The sequence below is a fragment of the Pezoporus flaviventris genome, unplaced genomic scaffold (assembly GCF_033815535.1).
Source record: "Pezoporus flaviventris isolate CSIRO_AGI_PZ_B2104156 unplaced genomic scaffold, CSIRO_AGI_Pfla_v1 ptg000045l, whole genome shotgun sequence".
NCBI lineage: Eukaryota > Metazoa > Chordata > Aves > Psittaciformes > Psittacidae > Pezoporus > Pezoporus flaviventris.
Genome location: NW_026892593.1, coordinates 26139202 through 26165439, shown reverse-complemented (window position 1 = coordinate 26165439; position 26238 = coordinate 26139202). Strand labels below are relative to the sequence as shown.

The window sequence follows — 26238 nt, the reverse complement described above, 5'->3', positions numbered from 1 at the left end:
GATTGATAGAGCCCACCTGTACTGTAGCATTTTCACTAACCAGAAGCTTCACCAAATTTCACACCGAAAGTATTAGTCTGGTCAAGCATCAGGATGATCTAAAATAAGACACCTGCAGGCATACAACTTTTAAAATAAGAACAGAATCTATTTATTGGAGAATGAAATATAAATGTATTTAGTGCTCTCTAAAGAGGAAAGGATTAAGTTAGTCTTGAACTTGAGAGTGGAATTGGCCATATTCCATCTCTTCACCCTGTTTTCAGTGTGCTTTCTGCCAAAAAGCATGTAAAAGGTTTCATCCCTATCAGACTGATTAATGTCCTAAGATAACCTGGCAACAAAGGAGTACAGGAATATTCTGGACAATTTAATTATGATCTTACCAAGGTATATGATACATTATCACCTCTTAAAAAGCTAGCAATCTTTTGCGATAGGAGCACTGAACTTGCTGGATGTCTCTCAACAGAGTTTTCCTCTCATTTCTGCATAAAACCCAAAACTGCTGCTGTGCTGCACAAAATATGGAGCACAAATTAGTGACATTTAAATGTCCTATGCGAGCTTCTGAACTGTGGTCAGGATTTTAAAAAGTGGGGGGGGTTTAACCTCCAGACTCCAATTCTGCTACAGAGCCACTGACAGAAACGGACACCTACATTATCTTCACTGGAATCCTTCCCTGCATGTTCATCACAATGGAGATGAAAGAATCAACAATGCATAAGTCACCAGGAAGGGTCAAGGGGTTAAGCTACACTTTACCTTCAATATTCACCTCTAAGAGCTGTAGAAATGCTCACACAAAAGTAGGAAAAGCTTCTTAGAATGACCCAGCCTTCGCTTTGGCACTTACTGAAGTCATTCTCAAATTCTTCTTTTTAATGACACAAAGACCAAACTCCAAGATCCTTAGTAAGGTTCCTAGCTTCTCAGTCTTTTCCTAAATTTGAAAAGGAAGAAATTTCACCTTTTAAAGGCTAATTTTTAATACTCAAGTCAGACTGGCTTGTTTTCCTCAACAATGGCTGTTTTGTAGATTCATTATCTAATCACAGTCCACCTCCAAATCCCAAAGGAAGTATCTCTACTAAAAAATAGTCATAAATGCATTATCAGTAGGCAAGTAAGTAAATAAATTTCATTAAGATTGCTAAGGCACATTTATGAAATACTGGAACAGAGGTTCTAATTCCTATCCGCAGTTAGATTCAGAGGGGAATTTACAGAGTAATACTATTCATTAATAATTATTGGTATAATTCTCTTATTATAATGATCAAGGAAGCTTTAAAATGCTCATCTGAAAGAGGTAACAATCATCTGGGCCCTGATCCAGCAAAGCACTTAAAAATGTTAATTTTCATCATGAAAACAACCAACTGGATTTGAACGGGACTGACACAGTTTAAGATAATCTTGCCTTTGTTAAACCTATAATGGGAAAATCAAGTAGAAGCATTATAAAAGTAATCCATGAAATCCTGCCAGAACTTTGCCTCAGCATTACACCATTATCATACATTCTCCAAGGGGCTGCTTTCTTCTGGGAAGGAATGAAGTAAAATAAAGAACTTTGATAGGAAATAATTTTTTGGGGGAAAGTCCATTAAGCACACAAGCACACTTAAAACCAATATAAAACAAAAATAGCTAGATGATCACAAAATCTGTATCTGGTATGTAAGGCAACGATTCAAGTGTCTGACCTGAACCTAAACCTTGAACCAGGTCTTCCACATCTGATTTTGAAACATGTTTTCTTCTTTAGTCACATTCTTCAATGAGCAGTTGCACAAGCTCCTTCAGAAACAAAGACTTGGACTAGGTTATCTATCTGCGTGTTCAGTTGCAATTTGTAGGAGAAAAGGAAGAACACACAAGAACACTTTAAACATCTTGGCGATGTTTGCCTCTGGAGAGGGTGGAAGCCAATCACAGTAGTTATGGACGCACAAACTGCCAAACCTCTGTAATCTTTCTAGAAGGGATCCTGCCTGCAACCATCTCCAGTCCCTTTTATCTAACCTGATGCTGAGAGGCTGATCTAAGGCTGTGAGTTTGTCTCAGCTTGTCAAGACTTCCCAAAACTATCTACCCGTCTGCTTAAAAGAAGCAGTGCACCTCTTCAGAGACCCCTATGGAAATTTGTTCTTTTTTGACCACAGACTTTCTTCAGCACACTAAAACTTTAAAGAAAAAAAAAATCATGGTATTCAACCTGAAATGTAGACAGGGCTTTCTGAAAGCAGGTATCGTCCTTTGGTTTTTGTACTGACCATGAAAACAGTAGTGGTCAAGAAACAGCATCTTTGAATTTCTGTAATATAATTTAAACTGGATTCCACTGGAGCAGAATGAATTCTGAAGAGCCCAAATAAATTCATCTTCAGCAGTTTCTGAGAGCAACAGGAATGCTGGCTTTTTTATTCTGCAACATCTGATCATGCTCTCCTTTTACTTTTTTATTTTTGCTTTTATTTCAGACCAGTATTATTCTCTATGTAGATATTTGAAGTATTTTCTTTTATGCATAGAGTCCAATAAATTCATCACCACTATCTGATAATAAAACCTATAATAACAAAAGCTCTTGGCTGTCACTTGCCCTATGCTAGAGAGATTTCTGCTTCTAAATGAATGAAGCATAAGGAGGAATAAAACATAAGAGGAGGAGTTTCACACAAAACCACATTTCAAATGCTTTGTCCATATTCCAGATATTTTTATAACGTAGCCTACCAGATTCTCAGTATTGATTCCTACCTCTCTTCTCCTCTATGAAGCCAATGAATACTACAGTTCTACCCCAGCGACCATAGCATTCAGACACACCTCCATTTCCTTCCCGTCTCTCCATCCACTGCCCATTTACACAACACATATTTTTAATTAGACTTCACAACTACCTTTATGCTTAGATTATTAGTGTTCCTAAAATAATGTTGATGGGTTTCAACATTTCATACTCAATAACCTTTAATATCAAGTCCTACCTCCTCCCTCTGTCTACATGAATCATGCAAAACAGACAGAAAAAGAAGAACATAGTAATCAGGAGTCAAGAAACTAGGAAAAGATATAAAGGCTGTTTTATAATTTACATGTTGCATGACGTTTCAACTCTATTAAATATAGCTCAGCCCCAGAAAATACGATTACAAGTATCATTAACTGTATTAAGATGAGTTATATTTGAGTTACTGAAAAGACAGTGCACTGCTAGTGGAATGTAAACGGATTGCCTGACTCATTCAGACTGAAGATTAATCCTAGAGGCTTCAGAAACCAAATGGAATAAAAAGCAAAAGCCCACAACAGAACTCAAGAACATTTTGTTAATTATATTCACTTCTACATAGCTCCCAAATTTGGGTAAAACATTTCATGACAAAAAATAGGCTGGCAGTCCAGATCAGAAAGTTCATCTGCATGACACGTGGTGCAGGATTGTGCAGAGATGCTCAGCCAGCTCTGGAAGCAGCAGTAGAGCTGTGCCCAGCCTTCTGGAAGAGAGCAGTACTTGGTGTGGTCGCTGCGCCACGATTTCACGTAACAGTCCTTCCCACCTCTGCACTGGTGGCATGAGCATATCACACACCTCTCCATACCATGACATTGCAAAAGCTTGCTTGTGCAATTTAAACCATAACTACAGAGAGAGGGCTAGCAAGAGCTGAGCGTGTAACAGGTGTTATGAAGACAAGTGTTGCAGCAACTAGATCAGATGTAGGAATTTCCATATTTCATGACTACACTGACATTATGTGCCACTCTCCAGCTATGTCCTGATTTGAGATGAGACCTGAATGATAACTCCTTTTTACTGCCTTTTCTTATTTGCCTCTCCTGTCAATGCACACCAGTTTCCTTTCAAATTAAGGCTGTGTTGTATTTAAGGGAATCCACTAACGTAAAAGGCTAGCAGATGAGGGCTGTTGGCATGTGCAAGCATCCCAAGATCAGGATTTTGCGGTGTACCACAGATGGCATGCATACTGCCTATTTACCTACTCCAATATCTTGTTTAAGAGCAGCAAGTAGGAGACTGAAGAGAAAAATATTTGGATTTTCTTAGTGAACAGCTTTGTCCTCAACCTTTTCTAAGTTTATGCCCTTAAACACAAAAAATGTATCCCTCTTAGCCTCGGGAAATATTCGTTGACTGTTCTTTGGAATTTTATCAACCTCTTTAAATACAATGTGATGATGACTTCAACAGTAATTGAAGCAAAATATGTTTCCTTTTATTAAATTATTTTTAATAATTCTATTACCGTGCAAGTTCTTTTTTAGTAGTATTTGAAAGATTAAGTGGAACTTTATACACAGATGGTCAACTTTTGTTGACCATATTGCAGTTCTCCAGTTATACCTTCCTTGGAAGTATTTCATCTGCAAAATGGACTGACTTAATCAACTAATTACTTTGTAAAATATCTAGCCTGTGTGTCAAAACATTTCTCTAAAATGTCTACCTATTCATATTTACCTATTCATATTTTTGAAGCTATTGTCTAACCTGTTCCATACTTGTTACCTCTGAAGTGTTTATTTCTTATTTTATATTGAATAAATGCTTTCCTGAGTTGTCTAACATATCTCCAGCTCTCTGCAGTGATTGCTACTGAGAAAGCAACACATGCTACTATTAAAACTAATCTTCCCAGTGTATCTTTCCTTCCACTTCGTACTGCTCAAGTTTGACTGCCTTTATCCTGCCAAATCATTTACTTTTGGTTTTGCTCCTAGGTCATCTTCTTTGTTCTATTTCTTCTGGCTTCATTCAAAGTACTCTTATTTTTATAAAACCTAATTCTTATTTAGTGTAATATCAGTTTTTCTCTGTACCATGCCCTACCACAAGCCATTTGCTGAGCTGTCTGGCACATCGGTGACTCAAGGAGGACAAGAGCAGGCCAGTGGCAGTCGTGTCTACCCACACTGGGAACCTGTATCTCTGACTGCCTTTCAGAAGCTACATTTAACAACTTTACAGCACTCTGAAAGGCTGGGGAAGGTGCATTATTTATGCACTCACTCAGCCTGCAGAAGGTGCATTATTTGTTTTTTGTTTTCCACTCTTCTTTGCTCTTTAGAACACTTTGTTAGTTTGATGCCAAAGGGCACCCCAGGCTTTATGAAAGCAAGACTTCTAAACTAATTTTATACTTTGATTTTAGAAATTATTTATAGTACTCAAATCCTTTTGTCACAATACAGTAATTAAACATTAATATTAATGAAAATAAGAAAATAAATTACTAGCTCTCAATACTAATAGCTAAATATTTGAATTCAGTGTGACTGAAATCTAATTTTTTTAAATGATCTTCTGGAGTAACATGCGTACTGTGTATCAGTGAGCACTAATGCTAATCTGTTCAAAGATCAGAGAAAAAGATTTCTGAATCTGCAAGTCAGACTGGTGTCAGAGAACAAAACTAAGAAATGTTTCATAGCTAATAATTCTAAAGATAAAGTATGAAGCAAAAAAAGGTTTTAGCTGCATTAAGCATAATGAAAAAAAGCTCTCAATTTCCCACTCATTCTCCTCTCAGAGGCATCTTATCTCTAAAACTGCGTATTTGGTGAATTCAGTAATTACATTGCTCAAAACCAGAAGTATGAATGGTAAAATGATAAAAAATATGTAATGAGTTGTTCTGTGACCAAGAGATGCAATGAAACAAGATTTCCTACAGACTTGAGTCCTACTTCTCTTATACCCCTTAACCAAAATAATTTCAGTTTCTCTCCCATGACATATATTTCTGACATCTCTTCTGGTCAGGAGACAGCACCTGCTGTGCTTAGCCTGGAGGTATGTATATGTTGATTGCTGCCAAGGAGAATATATAACAGCTTTCTACTCAGTAGGGCACCGATTTGGGTTTTTTTGTCTTTACTGAGCCACTGCCACAGTGAAACTTGTAAGAACTTAATTATTTCCAGCCCTAACTATTCTACGTTTCTATCTTCAACACTTGCAGAAGATTTCCTTCCATGCTGCAGGAGCAAGATCAGCAGTTCAAAACCTGATGCAGAGGGCTGACAGGAAATTATTGCATGGTCCTTGCTTCCTTAGCAAACAGTAAAATGTTACATCAAATTAAAGTGCCATTACATTGGTGGTGGTGGCAACACAAGCTCTGGGAAATTTCAGCAGCTTAGTAAGTATGTGACATAAACGACTGGCACAATAGACTTAAATATACATTTAAAGTATATATTTAAATGTATATTTTGAATTTTATATGTACCCTGACCACTATACTTTATATAATGTGTATATGTGTATGTAACTATCTATAAAGCATGGAATATAACCCCAAAGTCTTTGAATTGTATTGATGATTTTTTTTTAACTCTAGGCCCTCATCAAAGTAGAAACCAACCTGGATGGGTGATGACACACTTTCAATCCTCACACACCTCCAAGGCTTGGCAGTTCTAATAACCACTGACAGCGGTGCTACCACAGCTCATCTGACCACAGCCCCAGGTCTCTGCCTAAACCAGGCAGAGCAAGGAGCTGGTATGGTCCACAAGCCAGCCTCAAGAGCTGTTCTGTAATGAGTTTCTTCACACCTTTGACTTCTTTCTTAAATTTTATCATGATTATAAACAAGCTTCAGTTTTACTCTTTACTTTCAAGCAAAGGCCAAACGGGATTTGTGTCTCCCCCATCCTACTGCCGCCTCTTCTATGATGCCTTTCCCAAGGATGGACTGGCTTTGACCCAAATCACAAGTCTTTGTAATCCTGATCTTTAAAGCCCAGAGTTGCTCAAATATTTTCTTCCAAAAACTCACATCTGTTTATCCCTTTCTTCATTATACCCCCAATGAATAACTAGACCAGGGCTTGGTTTGAGCACTTTGGACACACAACTCTCCTTGTTCTCTTCATTTGGCTTCCAGTCAGGGAAAACTACTGTAAAACTTCTGACACCCTTCTTGTCTCTGTGCTCCTTGTGGGGAATTCCCACATTCCCCTTCCCAGCCCTGCTCTGAGAGGCATCATTCAGAGCTGAGCAGTGTTGCTGGCAACCAGCTGCTTGGTTTATCCAAAAAGTCATCCACAGTGTGATTGCTTCTGTCACCATTTCCCAGATGCAGTTTGGCTATTACACGCAAATGCCTCCTCTGAAAAGGATATTACAAAGCTAAATGAAAGCTTCTTGTCAAAACAGAGGTCGTGATAAAGATGCTGCTCACAGAACGAACACTGAATTCACACAGACATATTCCCAGCCCACACAAACATGACTCACTTTGAAAAGAATAGTTTTCTATTGTTCTGTAAAACACAAGGAAGAGAGTTCAGAAACACACAGATTGCATCCCCCACCTTAAATATGATCCTCAAAACAATTTTTGTGAGAATTGATTATCAGGAGGGAAGTAACTGACAGCAAGCTAATGCAGCTCAGTAACATACTCATTACCGAGTCACACATGGTCTACTAAAGCACATAAGTGCCTGTGTTACATGAACACATGTAAGACCTGCACACAGCAATAAAACGGAGCAGGGTTCAATAGCCTAGGCAAGAGGCAGACTTTAGTTATAGGCCACAGCTTCCACCTTAGTTTAAACTTCAATTTGAAAGACAAATAAAGCTGAATCTCTTTAATCCCTTAAAACAAAACATACAGCATTGTTCTGGTTTTCTATTACTGTTTAATTAAGACTAAACTCTTTATTAACTCCAATGCATGTTGTGGCTATAGAAAAATATTTTAACTTAGAAGAATATTTTTATTTTCAAGCTCTGTCATGAAACAGAAGAAGGAAGATTTTCAAGATGCAACCTGATCTGTGGCCATAAAGCGATGCGCTGGCGTCTGCTGCCATTTTCCCTTTTCTCAGTGCTGACCCGGTAGGGAGGTGGGGTAGCTGATGGGCTTGTCACCATCAATGCTTCATGCTTGTGTAAAGCTGGTAGGAGCCCGTAAGAACTGTAAGAGGAAGACGTGGTGGAAGAGTTCATACCTTCAGCCATCATTGCTTTCTTTAGGCAAGTCTAAGAGAAGAGTATATGTCCCACCCACAGCGGTGGAAGCCACCTTTCTGATCCGTTAAATACCCCAAATCTGACCTCCTGATGGAACAAACAGCAGACCCAGCTGCTGCCAAAACAGACTCACTGCTTTCCCATCAGCTGCACACAACAGTTCTCACCAGAACAGTGCAGAGTAGACAGCAGATGGCTTCTCTCCAGTCCACACCTGATGTGCATCCAGAAGCTGAACTCATTAACACCATTATTCAGCCTAATATTGGATTTTTCTGGTTTACTTCAGCAGCAGCACAGTGATTCCTAATCTAATTTACAGAAGTAATCACTGAACTCCTCATGTTCTGGCATTTGCAATGCTCTGCACTTAAAGGGAGATGCTAATAAGCATCTGTAAGATCCTAGTGAGTTTTGAGGAACTTTCAAAGGTTGGAAAGGGGGGGCTGGTCTAGGCAGATCTCCAGAGATCCATTTCAACCCTAACAATTTTGTGATTCTGTGAACAGCAACCAACATACTCTGCATATTAGCCAAATACTTTATGGGAGATTACCAAGACTTATTCTGAGAAGCTTGCTCTGGACTGAAGAAAGTAAAATCACCAAAGCTGTTGTATCCACTAGACTAACTAAAATGGGTATCATCCAGAAGAGACCAATACAATTACCTTACTCATGTATACACATGAATATATTTGTGTATAGACATGAACCCCTAAGAAGATGACAGAAAAAAAAGAGATAAGGAACAGTTTGCAACACTGCTGTTTAAATTACCGTGATTTAGGATTAGCAGAGTACATGTAACTCAGGAATTTGTTATACCCCATCTGCAAAACTGGGTAGGCTCTTGGGAATTTTTTATAATTCATATTTGGATCAAATTTTTATCCGCCTTTCAGTTACAAAGTAATGTGTTTCCACTATCCTTTTTCAATTTTAGAATGGAATTATTTTAAAGAATTAGCATGAAGTCTTATTTATAAAATGGAAAGATGTATCCCAGAGAGCTCTGAAGTAAATTCAGCAAGGACCAGCAAACCAGCTGAATGTGCACTTCTAGTGTGAATATTTAGCCATCCCTGAAGAGATAAGCAGGAGAATTACATACTCCTTGTCATTGTTAAAGCTCAGCCATCAACCAAGTATTAGTTTCTAACTATTGTGTTATGAATATTATTCTCAGACTAAAGCCAAAACACAGCACTGTGCCAACTACTAGTCAAAAGAAAACCTCTAGGACACTAATACATAATTTTTCTTAGATTTAATATGTAAGTTATGCTTTTGTATTTGGTACGGTTAGGACAGTACATGATGTTAGCAACGTCATACTGGTATTCTGCATTTAGTCATTGAATCAAAACCTCAAGGGATGTTTAAGACTAAAGAAAATTTTCTAGAGAAGTTATACAGCCACATCCATGAAACTTGCCTCAGTCAAGACCTAAAGAACTTCAGCCCATCTGGGTTATTTAAAAGAAAGCCAAGATGAAACATCACATTCCACATATATCACCACACAATAACATATACTATCGTAATGGTTTAATGTTTGATTTGTTTTATTTTTAAATGCGTTTGGGATTCATTCAGCCTATCATTTTAAAAGTCTGTAGTGTAAATATTAATCCCTTTATAGTTAATGAACACTTCTAATTGCGCAAGTATCAACAACTGGAACATCTTACTGGAACATCTTTAAAAAAAACCCCAAGCAATCCGAATTAATGTCTGTTTCAGGGAAGGATTCTGTGGTTTGCATTGTCTAGGGATTGCTTTTGTGTCTTAAAATCTGTGAATAATTACTGCTTTGCATAATTCTTGGAAGCTCCAGTAAGAAGATTTTTGCAAAGTTAGTCTCTTTTTAATGAAAAACACACACTATTCTTGATGCAAAGTCAAGTCACACATCCAAGATGTCACAGTCTTGCAAGGCCATTTGGTGCACTGTTTTCAACATCCATATGAATCTCTTACTTACTTAAGAAAGCTGGCAACATATAAAAATAAGTGCCTTAATATCTCACCTTGATTTAAATAGCTTTTAACACAGCTGTGATAAGTGCCAGACATAGACCCTTTCTTCACCAAGAAAAATTGGTGATGTTGGTTACTCAACCCCAGCATCAATACCAGTAGCTGGCAAAACATCTGGACCATCTTTCTCCCACTAGCCCTGCCTAGGGAGATAAGAGCATTGACACGTGAACATGGGAAATAATTTCAGCGTCTTCAAGGATTCCACTCCTAATCTACAATAAATCACACTGTTTATGCAACAAGTACTTCTACCAAGCAAAACAACAGCTTAACTTCCTTGCATAATGAAGGGCTGTGGGTTATTCTGGGGACTTGTATACACAGTCTCTGTCACTTCAGTTTCTGTACTTGCTCCAAGGCTTCTGGCTTTCATGAGCCAACCTAGCAAACACTTCTCTGCACTCCTCCAATTAGCGAATGTCTGCACTTGATCTTCAGTATTTGCTGATTTTTTAATAAAAATCTATTTAATGTTTCTTAACAACTACATATATGCTTCAGTATCAGATAATCATAGAATCATAGAATCATAGAATAGTTTCTATAATATCCTAGCAAGGTCAAAGGATTGCATCACCAGGGGCAGCAGCACTCAGAAGTGCTTTTTAGTGGTATGCCGGGCACATTTTAACCCCAAGCAGGGTAGTAATAGTAATAGTACTGAGGCATGTTAAGAAACTGCAGTGGTAACCACATTAAAACATGTATGTAGCTGCCAACACAAACCTTTAAAAAAAGGACTGATTGCTGGAGGCACACAGCGCTACCCAATTCACAGTAAAATGAGTTGAAGACAGAAATACACTTGAATCTGGTGATCTTAGCTGGGCACACCTTGTCTGTTCACAGTCCCTACTGTGTCAACCACTGGAGCAAATACAACCCTGAGCAAAATTTTCTGATCAGAGTAAAGGCAAGACAAATCACCTGGATTGTCAGCATGTGTCAGTGTATCAATCAATAACACCACCTCTGCAGATGTGCAGCTTTAATAGATACTGCTGAGCATAATGCGGTTGTTTGAAAAATAATCTGTTGGTTTTCTTTTAGGAACAGTAATCTACAGCACAACTACACTGTTGAGAAAGCTTATCCAAAGAGTGCTTATCCGAAAGAGCTCACAGGTGAAGACCTTTCATGAAGAAGACAGTGCTATACATTTGCATTTCTGCCAGTTAGGCTGGCTGCTCTGTGAAGAGGAGCAGACCACTCCAACAATACAGCTTAAGGAGAAGAATGTGGAGCAGCAGGAGCTGAAGCAGTTGAGTAATTCTTCTCTCTTGAGAGAAATAAGACAAGATTGCACTCTTCGTACTGGCTGGCACAAACTCTTCACAACAATCTACTGTGTGGAAAAGACTGGCCTTTGTACTTTGTTTATGCCTTTACCAAGAGCATCGCTCTTAAAATACTTCAGTAATTCAAAAATAATGCCTCCAATGTAAAAGGCAGCTGCATAGTTATAGAAATTAATGTATAATAAGCAGAATGTATCCTACGAAGGCCTTTCCAGGACAATGTCAATTTGAACTGTTTCTGTTCATTTTAACATATTCAAATTGAATTCTGCAAGATTGTTGAGAAGTATTTAGTCTGAAGCACAGTTGCATCCAAACACAGATCTAACTCTTTCATATTTTGGGACACTGAAAAGCTTAATTTTAATGGGAAGGGACTGCATCGCATAATAGAAAGCCAATTATATATGGAAATAATTATTTTTGGATGTCTAGATATTTAATTAGTTTATGGCATACTTCAAAGAGCTTTGCTAGATGAGATGCTACAGCTTATGCAATAATTAATACAACACTATTCCTCTTTCTGAATACCCATCAAATGATATTCTCGCCTCTCTAATATAGATGAGAGGCATCGTGCTTGGTCATATCACGGAATCATGTTTCTGAGTCAGACCTTGGGAGAGGCACTCAACAGGCACCTTGTGCCTCTTGCCTGCAGCCAGACTGTGTCCTTCTAAGTGCTGAGTCCTATCAGAGAGCACTCCTCTGCTGCAGCTCAGCATGGCTCAGCATCTCTTCCAGTCCTGAATGAGACACCGACAACTGGCATATCCTATACAAAGCTGTCTAATCCCATAAGGTCAGTGAGTAAAAGGGAGGCTGCAATGTTGCATTACAGCTGCACTGCCCTCCTCCCAGACTCTCTGTCATTTTACGTGACAGGCACTCTCTAAAGACAGTGATCAGAGCTCTACACTTAGCATATGGCCTGCTCCCTCTCCACATCCTAGGAGCTCAGGAGAGAGCCGTGCAGGAGACAGACAGCTCACTCCCCACTGCTTCCTTCACTGGGGAAAATTACACATAAGACACTGTTCCTGATCTGCAGGCTTGCTGCAGCTGCACAGACCCACAGCACTACCTGATGGTTCAAAGGTCGGTGCCCTGTCCCAGCAGGGGAATAAACAAGCAATGCTATTTGCCACTGCAGGGAAGCACTGGCTCCTGCACTTCCACCTCCCACTCCTCCATAAGGGCTTTCGTTCTTCATTTTGGTTTTCTTTCCAGACAAAGAATAAACATAATATTCATCTTTACTGATGGCAGTTATAAATTAGAAACAGCAGGAGACTGTGGCCATTTTGAATGAAGACAAAAAGCACCAGGTATATCAAGCTGCTCCTTGGACCACGAGCTTGTTCATACAGTACATTAAGTACGGGAAAGGTTGTTCTTTAATAAGAGACTACCAGCATGTGCCATGCCAATTCAGGGCTTACTGGTAAGGAATGTATGACGACATGTACATGGAAAATTGAGTGTGATGAGCAGTGCAACAAAGGTGGATAAAATCTTTCTCAAACAGAAAAGGTGCATGACAGTGACTTGGTGAACCTTATCTCAGATACAAAACAGGTGTCAGGAACAAATGCTTGTCCCATGGATATGTATCCTAAGATATACTAAGATGCATTTATAAGCACAGAGGACAGAACCACCCTGAAAGTTGGCTTGGGCAGCATGCACTGCTACAGGTTTGAGAAACACGTATCACTACACAAGGCCAGCTGCAAACTCCATCACACCTGGCTGATAAGAAGCTTCACTTATGCATGTAAATCAAAATAAGAGCCTAAGCACAGTTTCTGTAAGGACCAGAACTATTATAGTCTGATATGATGCTAATAAGCACTGTGCAATAGTATCCTGTACTCAGTAAGGTGTAAATGAGCTTTATGCCATACTCATCATCCAAATGGAGAAACACCTACTGACTTCCAGGCAACTGGAGTTACAGATAACTAAGCTGCACTTATGTCTTCATTACTGTAGAGATCAGCTTTCTAGAAGATAAATAAAACCAGCTGAACAGAAGAGTTTGCTCTCACCAGTGATTATGTGATGAATCAAGGTCCAAAGACTGAAGTCATGCCTACAACCTATGCCATTTCACCAGAATTAAGCAATATAGTATACAAAAACTCATGTCATTGTCATTTGGAAACAAACAAAACAGATAAATATTTGATCCTATAAGAATGAATTAAACAGCAAAACCAGAGATTTTGAGCTATTTTCAGACAGGTTACCTAACAATGACTACAAAATGAAGTCTGAGCTACACTAATTTGTTCATTAAATTAGCTGAAGCAGTATATAAAATAGAAATGCAAGGAGTTATCTCCCAAAAAACCCCAACAGTATATAAGAAGTATCACTGTTATTTGCCTATATTGCACAGCACCCTTGGGTTCAGTTCTACACAAATATTGAACAAAACAGTTTGTCAATATATCAGTCAAAGTCAACAACATTCAGACTCCCAGAAGGGTTTTGGCTACAGGTTGGTACCTACAGGATTAACTAGCACTACTCTGAGCTGGTGCTTTCCTTGTTTAGAAGCAGAAAATTAATAAAGTTATAGAAGATAAAAGATGCTGAAGTAAAACTTGTCAGTACTAAATAACTTTAAGCCAAGGAACCATGTTTTGCCACTAGAAGCCAGGACTTCCTCTGGTCCTGTTCTACAACACACCAGAATAATGTATTTCACTTCATGCATTTAAAACCATATACTGAGAACTGCTTCCAAAATTGTATTAATACACCTCTTGTTTATGTTCTTACTTGAATTATAGTCTTAGGAATATACATGAATTTAATGCAATCTTTAAGTGATCTTCCAGGGGCAAGAGGGGGGAAATCAGTCTGCATACCCCTGATGATAATCTAAGGCTATTCCTATAGGCAACTAGATGGATTCGAAATCATTAGGCCCACAGAGCTCCTACTGCTATTTCAACTGTCCATCCCACCAGACTAGCTCATCAGAGTCATGTAATGTTGCTTATTGCAGTTTAACATGATTTTATAGGGAGCCCCAAATTAGTCCACCTTCATATAGTGAATACAGTCATCCCCGAGCTATGGGCTTCCAATTGCCCAGCAATACATATATGCAGAGCCAAGCCTGGAAGGGCTTTAGCCTGCTCTAAACCGATCACTGAGTACCACCTTCCATGCTTTAAACATACATACATTTTAGAACCCAGCAGTCATTTCTGAATAGTCAAAGAAAACACAGATCAAGTCCTGTGCTTATACATTATATATATATAAAGCTTATTTGATGTGTCTTTCATTGCAGATACAGTCTCAGAAGTACTGACTACTCCAGGCTTCGAACAGGAACAGGAAGATATACATACCAAAGATCAACTCAAACCAAAGAATTATTTGAATCAAAAGCCTTGCCAGTAGACCTAATGTTAAAATGCTGTATTTCAATATAGCTAACATTTACAAACTAACGGCACTGATGAGGCCAAAAGCACAACGCTGTTTCTGTGCATTAGTTCAGCATAAATTTCTGACTTAACAATGTTTTTACCACTTTTTTCCATTGCACTGGGACTAATTATTAGCTACTAAGAAGCTCGTATTTTTCACTTCATTACTTAAACATGGTAATAAGCAATTATTTTAAAACTGTATGTAAGAACTGAGAAAAGTCACGAACCTCTAATAAGGTGGACTCCGTTTCAATGCAGATCCAGAGGCAGTATCTAGAATCAAATAAAGACAGGGCTCAGTTGTTTGCTCAACTCCCAATTTTTCAATTACCAGTTCTGTTAGAAATTGTTATGTATATATTCATAACATTCTCTTACAGACAGCTTTTCCCAGATGTTTCCTGCAATTCATAAACGTGGGTTTCCAGCTAGTCACTTTCTTGCACAAAGACATATTATTAATAAAATGTTACCAAAATTAAACTTTAAAAGCAGAGTGAGCTTGTGTGATTTTATTTTTCCTGGTTATCTGATATGCAAGATATTAGAGACTGCCTTAAAGAATTATGCTTGGGTGCACATTTAGCTATTTTTAAAGTCATTAATACCATATGAGAAAAACTTGATCCTAGAACTCTCTCCTGTAGTAAATTACACTGAGATGCCTGCTCAGATACATGCTGGGTTACCATCATACATCTACTTTTTCTAACACATTTCATTATTCCCTTTATAATCTCTCTTCTGATCCCTCCTTATATTTGTTTCCATCCAGCAAATCGTGACATGTCCTTCCAGAAAGATTCAAAAAGTCTTTACTCAACTTCAGCTTTGATTTCTTCTTCCCAAGCCTTCTCTGACTCACAGCTGTAGATACTGTCAAACTACCTCCATATCTCCATTTCCTCTCTTAGCAGTTTCAGTGTAATATCCACTATATGTCTGCATCAGTGTACCCAAGGAAGGAACTTCGCTACACTGGCACAACTTGCAATTTTTCAAATGCTTCCAAGATGTAGTGCAACCCAAACACATCATATAATACACAGTACCCACTTCAGAAGTTGGCTACATAAACTAACAGATTTCCATCTCACTCTCATACCTGTATTTCCTTCTGCAACTGTAGTTGATTGCTATTGCACAAAGGATGTTTAAGTTGTATTAATAGCCAGATGGACAATGACTTAAGTATGCGAATATAAGGCAAGGAACTTTTTAGATATGTAAGGTCCATTGCCAATTCCATCGGTGACATAAAAGACCCAAGCACTCAGGCTCCAGAGCTATACTACTTTATAGGTAGCTTAATTGAGGTGTGCTTACTATTCTGTTTTGCTTGCGCTCTGATTAACTGCAGTGCAAAATCAGATCTGGCCTTCAGTGATTTAATGACTATTTACAAGATTGAAAATCTAATGATTTCTCATAAGGCTTCATTAAGCCATGTTAATTCTACTTTTTTCCACATGTTGCATTTCTATATAAAGAGATAAAAATTTCTTGTCTCCAGAAGTTTAATGTCAGTCTTTTCACTGTGTTGAGAGGTGAAGAAAGATGACTGTACTTCCAGACTAATCCCTTCTCCCTTTTATAAAGTAAATGTTCATGTTAAGACACTGGGGTTTAATCATTCTGCTGCTACTGACCTGGGCAGAATATCAGAATATTCCCTATCTATAAAGAGCATTTCCATTATTTCTAGCTACTTGTTAACTACTCTTGAGAATCAGAGGACAAAAATAATTGGAACTAATCTTACAGAGCCACATACACAAAAGGACGTGTTTTGTCATGCCTAAATTGTAGTCTTTCACTCCCTTGCTGTATACACATTTGCATGGTCATATGTCTTAACTCTGAAAATTTGTTTTCAAGAAACACATTTATCTCAAGAAGGAACTTGTTGGAGTAACAACTTGCATATTACATCATCAGGATAATGCAAAATATTCTGTCATTTTTTTCAACACTTAATATGAAGGTTTACATGTTTCCTTCATGATTTATTAGTTGAGGTGGAAAATAAACTAGAACACAGAAAAAAACAGTTTCAAGGTTCTGTATGGTTTTCTGAAATGGCAAGCATTTAAAGAATGCAAATTTCTCATTAAAGTTCTCTCAGTCATTTTTCGAAGTAAAGGTTTGAGAACTATTCCCTACCATATTCAGAAACACCGTAACAGTTAATATACAATAGTCTTTCTATAACTCTCTATATGTTATTTTCCAAGATCCCTTTGTGTTACACCAAACTGTGCTTGCTGTTAATAGCTTTACATTAATTTCTTTCAACCAAAGCTTACAACCTGCTGTGCAATGTAGGAAGTAAAATAAGGTTAAAGAAATCAACAGACATTAATTTCATCCTCAACAGGGCAACACTTGGTTAGCTGTTAAGACCTTCCTTCCCTTTTATCAGTAACCCTGGGTATTACTATTCCATCATTTGTGAGTCTTTCACCTCTGTAACTTTTAACTTTACCTTTAAGAACCTATGTATTATGGAAAAGCCTGTCAAACTGAGACAGCTGCTAAAATAAAAAGATAGACTATAGACATCAGGGAATCAGAAATGCATTTTCCAAGTGTGAAATGCAGAGAGGGACTACAGAAAAACTACAAACACAGGAGAGTGTTGTTTTGATTGAAAACGTCTAGAGTATCTAGAAAGGTGCTGCAATCAGGGGAAAAGAGGAAATAACCAAGAATAGTCTAGGAAACTACAAATTAAATACATTTATCCTTGCAAGTTTAAAACAGAGTATAATCTTTCTTGGTTTTACATTTAGCATAGGACCAAAATCATTTTCAAACTAATCTGCTGAAGAATGCAGTACACACAGGCAGAGGGTGAGAGGAGGACTCCTTCTGGCTCAGTATATTGACGCAGACAACAGTGAGCACTGGATGCCTATGGACAGAAAACGGGAACTGGGATGAAGGAGTCATGCTATGCTGTACTTTAGATGACATAAACAAAAAAGAAAACAACACACCTGTAAAACCAAATGCAGATGAATGGTCTAAAGAGCTCTGTAGACCTGTAGCCCACAAATAAAAGAGACAGGCTTTTAAAGTGGAGTATTTTTCTCTCTTTTATCCTCTGGAAAGAGAATTTGTTGTCACCTACAACCCTTTTCACAAGCCATACAAGTACTGGCAGTCTGAATGTGCCCAGGCAATACCCAGGCCCAGAGTTCAGTGACATCCTGCAAGGTGTCCAGCCTTGCTCCTTGGTGGCAGGTCCTGCTGCTCAGATGACTCACTGCTCAGCATCTCCCTGCTTGCCGTGGGCACAGCGGATGGAGGAAGATGCTCCAGCAGGATTCACTCCTAGTGACAGAATAAGCCATCTTCCACAGACAAATCTGGGAAGCTCCATGTATACTCCTCCTTCATATTTAAGCAATGGCACTGGCAGCATCATTATTTGTATCTGCTGGTACCTGAATCAAGCCACTGAAGTCAGCTGGGAAAGTGGTGGAATTGCTACCTGACTTACTCATTTTACATGGGTAAGGACAGGCAATATTTCATCAGGTGTTATGAAAACGTGATTTGATTATTTCAGCTCATAACATAAAGAAGACAGGCAGAAGAATTTTTTTTTATATATAATTTTATCCCACTTTTCCTATTTCCAGTAAAGATAATGAAGTAATTTGCTTGAATCTCCATACATGAAAATTTATAGAAACCACATGGAATTTTAGATCATCTTTGCAGATCTAAATTCACCTCTTCAGCCTTAATCACAGTGTGAGGCAAGAGAGAGCGCTGCAATGTAGAAAGATTACTGCTGAACTCAATAATGCCTAACCCATCCTGAGTAGCTCTTGAAAAAAACCACTTTCAGTCTCTGCTAATCAAAAGGACCCATCAGTTCAGCACCAGGCTCTGGACGTGCTCAGCAACGGCAAAAAAAAGGGTCATTCTACATTAACCTCCACTCTGAGAAAAAGCTATTTTGTAATACTTGTTATAATATCATTCCACTGCAGAGGATACTCTAGGAGGAGTATGTTATGCAAAACATCACCCATGGAAAAGAAACATAGCGAAAGTAAGAACCTTACCAAACTGAAAGACATTTGTATATCTAACATGAAGGATATAAGCTTTAGGGAATTGCTTCTGGAATATATATATAGATACAGATATTCTAGAATAAATACAGTATGCAAGTCCTGCTTAAATAAAAAAGACAATGTTTCTTGTGCATGCCAAGGAGCTTAGATTTTCCAATCTCCAAAGAGATACAAAGCTGTTACCTATCTAGAGATATTAAGGTTCAATTGAAAATCAATATGCTAGCTTGTCACACTAAAACAAAATTATCTGAGTACCAACCATTACACCAAGCTCTTCTAAAAGCATGAACTGCATTCAGATTTCAGTTCTGACTCAGAACAGTAAGGACTTCTGACATTTTTCTAGTAGCTTTTGTCAAAGCTGTAAGTGATGATTTGCCTCCTTTCCCTAACACCTTTCTCTGCATTTTCACCTAATCCTTTCAAGTCTCTGTTTTCATATTCCACTGCATATGGCCTTTCCCACCAGTCCTTCACAAAGAAAACCCACTTGAAAACAGCAAAAAAGATTATGCAGCTTAGCTTCTTCTGGGGTGATTGTAAAAGTCACACCAGCTTTTCTTTAGCTGTGATGTTAACCTAACTAGGCTCAGTTGCTGGAATCCAGCTTTAGATTCATTAAAAAAACAGGCACATTCACAGGAAAGTCTGCAGTGGTATTAAAAAAAAATCAACATTTAATCAGATGTAAGCTTCATATTCAGAAAGTTCTCTCATTCCAAATTTCCTTCCCATTTTCAAGCATTATGGAAAAATCACAGAACTGCCTACAATCCTATAATAAAACCAAAGCATAGCATAGCATAGGCACAGAAAACCACCAGAGGCATCAGCCTGCAAATATAAATCACAGTGTAAAGGAGATTCAGGTAAAACCGGTTTCAGCAAGAGCAAACAGAAAAATAAGTATAATGTGGAACTAGGAATCAATGAAGAAACTGCAGGTAGGCCAACTATGCTAGAAAACTTGTGAAATTAGCTCCAAGTGGATTTTTGAGGAGGCAGTAAGGGACTCCCACTGTTAGCATGAATCTCGTCCTATCACCAGTGTGCTAATGGCTCATTGTAACCTCACTTGTCTGCCCCATCAATTCTCCTTGAGAAACATAGGCATCACCAGCCAGCAGATCCAGAGAAGGAGACAGGTACTAGTAAATGCATGTCTTAACTGTATTATTACCTAAAATGGAGCTGGACTAATGTAACAGCTGCATTTTGATTAGAAAGTTAAGACTTTAGTTAGGATAAATAAACTCTAAGCTCCACATATCACTCACCGCTCCCACTCTCCCTGTAACAGGAGCAGACCTCCTGCAGCCCAGGCTTGACCAGAGCTACTGCAACTCACAGAAATTACTCCTTCCCCAGCTGCCACCACTGAGTTATGAGGTTAAGCAATTTCTAAAATTACGTTGGTTAATCACGTCAACACCTCATCATCTATTACTAGCTGCAGGCTGCTTGATTAGATATTGAGGTCTGCAAGCAGGGGAAACTAGATCTCTTGAGCAGTTTTGAGCTACAAGATCCAAGCCTTTCCTCTTGCTTCTAAAGGCAAGACCCAAGCTCTTGCCTTTCCACAGGCTTTACGAACACAGGCTGTAAAAAAGGCAACTTCACAGGGCAAAAGAGAATGATGTCAACGTGTTAAGAGTCTCTGCAGTGCTTGCTCCCCATTCATTCTGGGTTTAACTCATGGCCAGAGCTGGAGTCACTGCTTTCACAAGGAATTAAAATGAAGCATTATTACTTATGCATTCATAGTGAAGGTGCATCACAAAGCAGTGAGACAGATATGGTTCCTGCCTTAGAAATTACAAAGGCTCTTATCCTGAAAAGATTTACGTATCAGGACCTATTCACGCATTTCAGGATCTATTCATTCAAGTAATCCTGAAGGACTGGGATCTTATTTAGTCCTTCAGAAACTGAGCCCGTAAGAAGAGCGCATAGATAATGCCTCAAGTCATTCAATTCATATAATTGTTCCATCACTAATTTAGCTGTAGTGTTGCTAAGAGGATTTCCAATATATTAAAATATTATTGAAAAATATGCACAATTTGCATTTGAACAGCGTATTGTCTACTCAAAAAATACAACAGGAGATCCTTTCCATATATTAGGAAGTCTCTATCTTTCCACTATCAGGTAATGATGTCACTCAGCAGAGAGGATGATATTCTGTTCAAACCATCTTTCATAAGCCATTCATTATGTGAGAAATTGATTCTAGCATGGCCAAAATGATCTGCCTGTGGCAAGCTAAGTGTATGCATAAAAATCTGTGGATATAAATATATTTTAAAAAAAGTTTTAAAAAAGGGATAACAAAAATGCCTGCTATTTGAAAAATACACAAACAGAAACTTTCTTCTTTTTGATTAAACCAACCCATGTTCTAGAGAATCTTCAAATTGTTTTTTTTAGTGCTATTCCAGAAAACATGTGATAACATTGAATCATAGAATGGTTAGGGCTGGAAAGGACCTTAAAATCATTTAGTTCCAAACCGCCTGCCATGGGCAGGGACACCTCACACTAAACCATGTCACCCAGGGCTCTGTCCAACCTGGCCTTGAACACCACCAGGGATGAAGCATCCACAACTTCCTCGGGTAACCCATTCCAGTGCCTCACCACCCTCACAGGAAAGAACTTCCTCCTTATATCTAACCTGAGTTTCCCCTTTTTAGGTTTTAACCCGTTACCCCTTGTCCTGTCACTACAGTCCCTAATGAAGAGTCCCTCTCCAGCATCTCTACAGGCCCCCTTCAGATACTGGAAGGCTGCTATGAGGTCTCCACGCAGCCTTCTCTTCTCCAGGCTGAACAGCCCCAACTTTCTCAGCCTGTCTTCATACGGGAGGTGCTCCAGTCCCCTGATCATCCTCGTGGCCCTCCTCTGGACTTGTTCCAACAGTTCCATGTCCTTTTTATGTTGAGGACACCAGAACTGCACACAATGCTCCAGGTGAGGTCTCACAGGAGCAGAGTAGAGGGGCAGGATCACCTCCTTCCACCTGCTGGTCACACTCCTTTTGATGCAGCCCAGGATACGGTTGGCTTTCTGGGCTGCAAGCACACACTGAATCTGGCTCAGGTTTGTTTTCTCATCAACCAACACCCCCAAGTCCTTCTCCACAGGGCTGCTCTGAATCTCTTCTCTGCCCAACCTGTAGCTGTGCCTGGGATTGCTCCCACCCAGGTGTAGGACCTTGCACTTGTCATGGTTAAACCTCATGAGGTTGGCATCAGCCCACCTCACAAGTGTGTCGAGGTCCCTCTGGATGGCATTCCTTCCCTCCAGCGTATCAACCGAACCACACAGCTTGGTGTCATCGGCAAACTTGCTGAGGGCGCACTCAATCCCACTGTCCATGTCAGCGACAAAGATGTTGAACAAGACCGGTCCCAACACCGATCCCTGAGGGACACCACTCGTTACTGGTCTCCAGCTGGACATTGAGCCATTGACCACAACTCTTTGCATGTGGCCATCCAGCCAGTTCTTTATCCATCGAGTGGTTCACCTATCAAATTTATGCCTCTCCAGTTTGGAGACAAGGATTTCCTGAGGGACTGTATTGAACATTTTGCATAACAAACATAAGCTTTACCCGTATAAGTTGCCATCCTACCACACACTATAGCACTAAAAAACACTAAAAGCCTTTTTGTAAATGCTGGTGTATTCCAGTAAATGCCACAGAATCATAGAATTATTCAGGTTTGAATAAGCTCATCAAGTCCAACCATTAATCTACCACTGCCAAGTCCACCACTAAACCACATCCCTAAGTGCATCTACATGTCTTCTAAACACCTTCAAGGATGGTGATTCAACCAGTTCCCTGGGCAGCCTGTTCCAGTGCCTTTCAGTGAAGAAATTTTTCTTCATATCCAGTCTAACCCTCCCCTGGTGCAACTTCACAGGTTAGCAACACTCAAAACTGCAATCCCCTCATTTCTGCATTACTTTAATACTGACCTAACACCAGAAAACCAAGGAAATCATCTATTTCATAGCTACCCTCATCACCCACATATTGACAGGCAATTAAAGAAGCTCCTCTAAAAAATAGGCATTTTTAAATAGCAACCAATATTTTGAAGGAATTAGTAAAATCAACATCAAGAAGTCCCCTCTGTGCCTTCCATTGCTAAGTGATTTTCTTCAACCCTGACTTTTCTGACACTTAAGCATCTTTAAACTGCCTGTTCACTGAAGGAAAAAAATAGGTCAGTAGTTACTGGATTTCAGTGATCCAGGGAGTATGTTTGGAAAGCACATTGATTTTTCTTATACTTTGAGCATTAGATGCAGTGGATTTTGTGGGGTGTCCCTACTCTACCTGTATCTGGGTAAGGTCCCAACCCCCAAATGACTCAGGGTTGCATGAACGAATTGATTTCATTCACATAAACAGTTAAAGCCAGACAAGTGAGAAGACCTTGTATACTAGGTTATTACAAGAGTACATCAATAAAGAATTAGGTGATATTTCAGTGAGGTACCAGTATTGCAGGTCAAGGCAGTATTTCCAGTATTCATTACAAAAGATTTTCTTCACCACTAAGAAGAGCAATTGCTAGCTCAGTTAAGGCTAGATATGAAAAGTGCATTCCCCATTTCAGACAAAACACACCAGGAAGTAGGAAAAAAACAAACGTTTACTGACTCTTTCCTTCTCATGTATTGTAGCACTACTACATTTACTCAGAAAGATAATTCAACGGTTTGAAATAAATGGCTGCAATAGAAGCATTTTCCAAAATGAAAAGCATCAAACCAAAAAGGTTTGCTGGAGTGGACCAAGCTCAAACAATTTATCAAGAGCCTCTGAGTTTAGGTTTGTCGAAGACCTGTAAAATATTTCTGCTCGTAAAAGAAAGAAATCACCTTTCACCCTCGTGAATAATGTTAGCAAAGCACATTCAACCTGCTCACGCGGAGTTATGATAAAAATCTTGTTCACCTCTGGACATGGAGACCTTCAATCCATCACTGTAGAATTTCATAATAATGTTCCAAGAACTGCCAAAAGGTTCAGATTTAATTATCAGTGGAATCAACAGAAAGAAAAATTGCAGAAAATTATGAGTTCTACATCATTTAAGTTTTCTGATTGCTGACTTCTGGGCTTTAGAGGCAGCCTGCATTACCTTCTAAACTTTAATTTATCTGGTCTAGAAAGAGTAATTCATTTATACTCCAGAGAACATAAAACTGTCGCAACTTCAAAGTAAGTTGCACAGGCCTGGATTTACTGGGGAGAGCAAGGAGCTGCATCTGCCCTTGTTTCTATCATGCAGAACACCGATTAAATGAATGATGCGCTTATTCATTATGGGATTTTCAGCTAGTCAGCGTGCGCTCAAGAACTAAAAAGATATCCAGATTTAGCTATACTCACCAAACAAGAAAGCGAAAGCACATTGTGCCTGTTCCTTGGGAACAACCAAACAATTTTGATATAAATGGAGTAGAATTCCCTTAAACTTTCTGCCAGGTAACAGGATAATAAATAACTCAGTCTGAAAACTCAAACTGGAAGATGAAAAGAAAAACCACTAATAATTCTGCAATCCTCAAGGTAGTATCTTACTTCTCTGACAACATCAGATAGGATATTCAAAATACCATTACCACAAGTATCAAGCCCCAGGAGTAAATGTCCTACTGTTTAAATGATACACAATAAAATAATTTTAAAAATAAATTATTTGGGTATTAGTCTTTATTTATGGTGCATGGCACTGAACAGAACCTCTAAAAGCATGATATATTAAAGGCACTTCATTTTTATTTGTGAAATATTGTTAAGACATTTATCGTCTTTATTAAGAATAAGTACCTGTAAAAAAAAGGACAGGAAAAAATGTGTACTTCTAGCTATACCAGGAAGTAAATACTCTTTTTATATCTGACTTGTGTTTCCACATTGTTTAACAACTCAACTGCATAGTAAAGCAAAAGATACTTGACGGATTTTTATCTGTATTCTTTTTTAAATGCCTATAGAGCAACATAAGTTGCTGCTTGAGTAGACAATGTAAGAAGCCTTACATACACGTGTCCTACAACTTCATCTGCTTGCACTGCCTCAGTCCAGCTCCTTCGCCTGCCCTACAGAATCATACACCATCCCAAGCACCTACAACTGATTTTGATGTTCTATAAATCACCTTCCCCTTAGACTGTCCCTGTATCCTGCCATATGCCTTGCTTAAGAACTTGACAAGGTGTAGCCACGTGTGCTCTACCAACACAATAGGAAACCACCAAGGGAACCCTCCTCCTTACCGGGGCGGGTTGCAGTCATTTTGGAAAATTCCAGCCCTTCATCAAGTTTGAATCAGAAACTGCACAACAGGTTTGAAAGCTACCAGAGAAACGCTGGTAAGCACAAAGTACAATGGCCTAAGTTTCATTTCCTTAGGAACACACTAAACAGTATGCAGGATTTTTTTTTTTTTCATTAAATATTTGCTTGGAAAACTAGATACTGATGAAAGCTTTAGCATGGTATGGGCTTTCTTTGCCATGCTGATTTAAATCCCACATACATATATATAGCCAGGGTAAATCAGCTTCTCTTGGGTTAAAAAAACAAATTTACCATGCTTTTTTTTTACTTCTCTGAAATGAATTATTTAAACTATTATTTTATGTAAAATTAGTCCATTGCAAAATTAACTAAATCATTGATTCCTGTCACATGAACTACCATCTCTAAATGTCAGATATTCAGTTTGGTAAGATAGTGATCACCTGGCTGGACTCAAACTGAATTAAAATTAAAACCACTTCTGTTCCATTATATGCTCTGTGATCAAACTGCCCTTCCAAATCCTGATGGTAAAAGAAACACAAAACAAAGAATATTGCTGTTAAGTCTAAATGTCATGAGTAATAAACACATCCTGTCTTTCGTTACTGACCAATTTCTAAGATACCAGCTCATATTCCATGTCGAATGGATAATGATTTTATCTTGATGAATAGTGAACCAAAGTCTCCTCTGTAAAACCAGTACACATCATTTCACATGGGCTTGCACAATTGGCATTCTAGATCCAGAAAATTCTAACTCTACCACAGCATCCTTAACAGTCCATCTCCTTGTTTCTCTATTAAGGCTCCCTCCTGGGCTTAAAACGTGAAAGTTGTGAGAAACTGATCCATATATTAGGCATGCAGCCAGATCAGACCTACACAGTACTCTGATTTCTTGGATCCATTAGAAGGTGTGTTATGCTACAGGGAGTCATTTCCCTTCTGAAGCAAGATAGTAAAAGCACCAAAATATGTATCTTA

General features: G+C 38.7%; 1 protein-coding gene across 1 annotated transcript in view; it reads right to left on the bottom strand.

The window, feature by feature from the left end:
* CNTN1 (contactin 1) overlaps window positions 1-26238 on the bottom strand; it is a 239818-nt gene that overhangs the window by 150366 nt on the left and 63214 nt on the right. Inside the window, exon 2 of the mRNA XM_061467767.1 lies at window positions 15052-15097. The gene's annotated coding sequence lies outside the window, so the exon portion shown is untranslated. The remainder of the gene's footprint in view (window positions 1-15051; window positions 15098-26238) is intronic.